At 32.0% G+C, this 5,960-nt stretch overlaps 1 protein-coding gene across 2 annotated transcripts in view; it reads left to right on the top strand.

Moving 5' to 3' along the window:
* The first annotated feature begins 4,242 nt into the window (after positions 1 to 4,242).
* Positions 4,243 to 5,960, top strand: part of LOC106868481 (uncharacterized) — a 71,490-nt gene continuing 69,772 nt past the window's right edge. The window contains exon 1 of one of the 2 annotated variants that reach the window (XM_014913767.2): positions 4,243 to 4,414. The gene's annotated coding sequence lies outside the window, so the exon portion shown is untranslated. The remainder of the gene's footprint in view (positions 4,415 to 5,960) is intronic. The other variant, XM_014913768.2, reaches the window with a different exon arrangement.

Here is a 5,960-nt window from a genome sequence, read left to right as displayed (position 1 = left end):
TATATATATATATATATATATATTATATAAGTGCATTACTATACATAAATGCATCATGCTAAGAGGGACTCTAAAGTCTAACTACCATAATAAACACATTGTCTGTCTATGTGTGCATCACTAAGAGTCATTCAAATTTTACACATACATTACTTAGCTTCCATGGAGTGTCATGACGCAAAAACATTTTTAACTTCTTGCTTAATACAAGCCCAGAGCAATCTCCTACACTGTTTTGGTATTACGTGTCAGAAGTGAAACAATAACATCTCTATTGTAATGTGAGATAATAGTTTCAGTTTTCATACTTTCACTATTAATAATGAAACTATTAAAAGTGAAACTATTATTTCACATTACATATATTCATGCATACACACACACACATACATATATGTATGCATGTATATATGTGTATATATCTCTGCACATGTATATGTATGTATATATATTGATGTATATGTATACATATATGTATAGATGTATATGCATATGTGTACTTTATTTACATTAACATTTTTCTCTAATTATCTCAACCGACATTTTGGTAGAGATAAATTAACAAAAGAAACACAAAAAAAACATAGGCTTCCCTACACAGTTCAGAAATGTTTTCCTTTTACAAGGAATATAGATTCAAATCTCACCCCTGTCAGGGGAGTGGCGCAACTCAAAGAAGCCTAAAATGGCTGAACACAGTTTTTTTTTTTTTCAAAAGAAAATTGCAGGCTTCTCTTTTTTTTACAGTTCAAAAACCAATTCCTCACAAGAGGAACAACAGTTCAAATCCCACCCCCGTTACGGAGCGGGGTGCAGCTCAACAATGTTTACAAAGGCCACAAAAAAAAAAATGTGTTCTCCGTTGTAAATCCACTGAATAATTGCCAAATGGCCACAGAAATTTCAGGCAGCAGGTCAACAACAACAGTCTTCAACAATAATTCACAAAAATCAACAAAATTTCAACAAGAAAAACGATTACTTACAGTGCACAGAAAAAACATGAACGACATTGTTTGACCAGAAACAAGCTTCTTACCACGCAACCATGCATGTGCCTATACATATCTATACTATAAACCTCGTTCTGTGTGTGTGTAAAAGATTATAACAGCCATATTTTTCAACTGATTTTATCCAAACTGGGAACATACATTACTTATGTTCCAGAGATGGTTTTAGACTCTTAAAATTTTTGACATAATGTGTAAGGGCAGAAAATACCTGTTCCTGGGTTACATGGAGAAGGTAGGTAACTCTTTGCGAAGTAACTTTCAGAAATCGATTTTCTCCCTGGCATCCATTGGTCAAGAAATTATCACAATCTCATCTAATATATAAAACAGTGATGTGTGTATTTGCTTTTCACGCATATCTCTATTTCTCTATATCTCTCTAACTGTATCTTTGTATCCATCTCTATCTATCTATCTATCTATATCTATATATCTGTATCTATCTGTTTGTATCTATTTTATTTGTTTAACTAGTTAACTCTCTCTTCCCCTCTCTTTATATCTCATTTACTCTATTGTTTTCACTTTCATTTTTCACTTTCACTTTTAAGTTCAACCATTATTGTTTTCACTAAGTTTTCAATCGCTATTTACGAACAACAATGACATATTACTGAGAGAAAGAAGTTCACAATTACTGGTGAAAGTAATTTCATACATAATTTACTGACAGAAGTAACTTCATAAATTTCACTTCAATCCATACACTTCGTTAAATTTGCATGCAAATTTCTTATTTACTTTTGCAACGTTTTGTGTTTTTTTGTTGTTGTTGTTGACAAAATTACTGATAAGAGTTAGTTCATAATTTACTGACAGAAGTAACTTCAAAAATTTCATTTAAATCCATACACTTAGTTAATTTCCCTAAAAATTTCTTATTTACTTTTGCAACAGTTTTGTGTTTTTCTGTTGTTAACAGCTTTTTTCTGGTTCCTTCGATACTAGCTCTTTGGTTCACTAAGTGACAAATTTTGCTTCAATCCGTACAATTCTTTATTTTCTGTAAAAATTTCTTATTAACTTTCTGCCTACCGTATTAAGAAATATAATTTCCGTTACCCAGTTATTTTCATTATTTACTACCTTCTGCACTCGTGTATTCCTGTATACGTATATAACCATGCCTAGAAGGAAAGTGTCAAATTTGTCTACAATGTCAAGGTCAGCCAAAAGAATGTCTCTGTCGAGGGAAAGAGAGGCTGCTATAGAAAGGGAAGTATACCAAGAAACAAACAGACTGTGCACTACAAAAGTCAGAGCATTTCAAAGTGACAAACAGAAGTATGCACAGCAGACAAGGAATAAGATCTCCACTGCAGAACAAAGAGCAGTTGCAACAGCTCAGAATAGCAACTTCTATGAAGCAGCTTTCAATTATGATCCAGCAGATCATTATGCAGAGTTTCCATTGGTGCAATGACAACTGAGTGCATACATTGTAAAGCAAGGAAGTAGTCTGGAGAGACACCTGCACTGTGTTGCAGTGGTGGAAAGGTTAAACTCCCTGCTATCCCCCAACATCCAGAGCCATTGAAGAAACTGTTGTCATCAAATGACCAAAATTCCAAGCACTTCCAAAACTAAATTAGACAATACAATGCTGCACTGCAGATGACATCATTTGGAGCCACAAGAGATTTAACTGAGCCAGGATTCATGCAAAGTTTCAAGATCCAAGGTCAGATTTATCATCGGATTGGCTCTCTACTACTTCTGCCAAATGAATAAGCAAAATCGGCCTTTCATCGCTTATAATCCGTACCTGCATTTTGGTTACGAAATAAGCTAACAAAACGTGTTTTTGAATTACGTGTATTTACTTTATATTCAGATATGAGTTGAAAACTTTCTTTTAACATTTTACTTAACGCCTATGTTTCATGCTGGCATGGGTTGGGGAGTTATCAAAGTAGAAAGTTGGTATCTCAGCTACTAGCAGTTGAGACCTGCGTAATCTAGACGGCTTTTTAAAATTTCATTATTCTCTTTAACCCGGGCAACGCCGAGTATATCTGCTAGTGTATGTATATATATATATATATATATATATATATATATATATATATATATATACATTTAAAAAAGTAAATAAATATACGCGTGTGTGTGTATGTGTACATATATATGTGTGCGTGTGTGTGTATTTATGTATTTATATATAGTGATTATAATTTTGCGAATTGTCGACTTTATTATTTGACCTTAGCTAAAGTGCCAAGAATCGAGTCTCCGTAAGGACGAAATTTCGGAACCTAAGGTAGCCGTAACGCGGGTATGTATTTATCTGCACACAGTTCTCATACTAAAAGAGTTCTAACTAGTTCGTCCTTTTGTTTTTACGAAAGTATTTGGATAATTATTGAAAACAAACCCAACTTAGTTTCACCTTCCAATATCACTACATATATCACATCGTCTTAAAAGAGAAACCGAACGTTCATAAGAAAAAAGACGGAGTGGACATATAGCCGATCATAGGATTGGCCCAGAACGTCCTACGCGTCAACAATTAGTGTGAGCATATTTAATGCCCTTAGTCTTAAAAAGCTAATTAGAAATAATTGTCAAAGAGAAAAAAAATGTCACCAGTGAAGTTATATTTCATTAGACATAACTTAAGAGTCCTAGCTACCACTGCCGTCTCTGTCACTATTACTATTAATTTCGCCTCGTCTCTCTTTACTTTCTCTCACTCTACGATATGGCTACTACTGTCGTTGTCATTGCAGCTTCTACTGCATTAAATATTTAAACTGATCTTATCAAGTTATGTGGTTTTGTATATTAGTAGACAGAATAAATAGTTTCAATTTAATAATAATTTATCTGATAAGGAAGCAGTATTTCATTGAATATTTTATATTAGTCAAAATACTTAAAATAATCCTAATTGTTTGTTTTTACATGCAACAAATAATTATCAGGAGCAATGACTTACAAGCCGCTTTATTCTTACCTTTTGCAACAAACTTTACTGAATTAATAAAATAAACAAAACTCACAAAGACAGCATAGTATACTTGGAATGGAATTTTTTTTTTCAAAATACTTTTAAAAGTTTATAAAATGAACTATTTTTTACTACTCCACAATTGAGTAACTCGAATGATTAAATATTTTATATGAAATTAATATTAATAGTTATGAAAGTATATAGAATACGTGTGTGTGATTCGCCAGGGTATTAAGATAACTCATTAGCATATATTACTGCGCACTAACTAGCGCAATAGTTGAATGGACTACTTTAGTTACATTTCTCTCACCTTCTTTATCTTGTTACCTGGAATATTTTAACAAGTTGGCTGTTTTCGAAGCATTTTTGGCTATTTTATAATTACCTTTTGGATATCAAAACTTAAAGGATTATTATCAATTTGTAAACCTTCTTGAAAGTAAGTCTGAGTATATCTTTTTATCACATTTTGATTGTTAATTTTTGTTTAACTACTTTGAAGTTGTTATAACCTCGATGGAGGCGGGTCAGGTTGAGACACCACTTTCACAGGTAGTTGTGGAGTTGGAAGCAGAAAACTTGAGAATTTTGATTTAAAGTTACGAAATAAAACCCTTATATTTAGTCAATTACAATTTTTACTGCAAATATTTACCCATATAAAAATAATATTTAATGAATAGCATGCCAATTCGTGAAAATGTGTTTTGTTTTGTGTGTTGTTTTTTTCCAATTGTTTTCAGTATTTGCTAAAACTACATTGTTTTGCAAGTAATAGAAAGGATTTTATAAGCAAGATTTGTTTTCATTTTTTATTGCAGTCATACTTAAAAAATGTTTATGCTCTACAAAGTGAAATTAAGTTCTGAAACATACCTCTGCAAAGATAATATATATAGTAAATATATTTGCAGTCAACCAGAACAATTAAATTAGTCGAATATTTCTTGTTTGAAATTTGTCGTACACTTTAACTTTAGATTGAATGTTAAAAAAAAGTAGAATTTTATTTTAGGTGATAACGCTTACACACACACACATTTAAGGCTTGGTGTTCAAGCTGTGTTCTGTTTTTTGAAGTCTCTACCCACTGGTTGCTGCCTTCCCCGGGAGATTGTGTTTACCTTAGCCTGACCTACTTGTTGATAATTTTTTATTTTTCTTATATACATAGATTTCTGTCTTCTGTATTCAAGTCTCTCTCCCACTACCTTTCTCTCGTTTCTACTTCTTTTCTCTCTCTGATCTATGACCACTTGTCCTCTTTTATATCCTGTTTAAATGTCAATGTTTTTTTTTCTTTTGCATACATAGACTGGGTTGAAAATTGATAATTAAAAAAAAAGAATTCATTACAATTTTATTCGGTTAATATTTCTTCACGAAAGTTGCTGATTTTGTTTTCCCTGAATTAATAAACTTATAAAGCTTCCTCTATGTTTCCGAAACGGTTACTGGGTTTAAGTGTAGATTAATTATTTATCGAAAAGTTAACCGACACCGAGATGTTTGTATAAAAAGCATAAATAAGGCTATATTTCGATATGAGTATCAAGTAACGTAAGATCGCCGAAAGCCACTTTTGCCGGTTAATGATCCACTTTGTGTCTTATAATAGCGTGAGTAATGTGCAATTAAAGAGTCCTTAAAATTCGGAAGCAAAGGCGACTTATTAGTGTGGCTGATAAAAACAAAAGTTTATAATTTGTATTTATATATTCAAAATATCAGTATTTTGTTGGACTAATTATGAGATGTTATACATTGTCCTCGTACTTAATATAAATGATAGTAATTCCTCGATTAATAAACCAAACGGTTATGAGTTTGAAATAAGTTTTGTCAAGTATTGATTTATTCGTTGTTAGTAGCAAGTCACCAGGTAGTAATTATTCGTGTTTGTGTGTTGGTTTGTTTTGTTTAAAAAAAAACGGCTATTTTTTTAATAAGTTAGAGGGGGGGGGGATCTGTATTCATGACCTTTT

Source organism: Octopus bimaculoides, chromosome 1, assembly GCF_001194135.2.
Source record: "Octopus bimaculoides isolate UCB-OBI-ISO-001 chromosome 1, ASM119413v2, whole genome shotgun sequence".
Lineage (NCBI taxonomy): Eukaryota > Metazoa > Mollusca > Cephalopoda > Octopoda > Octopodidae > Octopus > Octopus bimaculoides.
The sequence above is the reverse complement of the archived record's forward strand: the minus strand, read 5'-3'. Positions and strand labels throughout refer to the sequence as shown.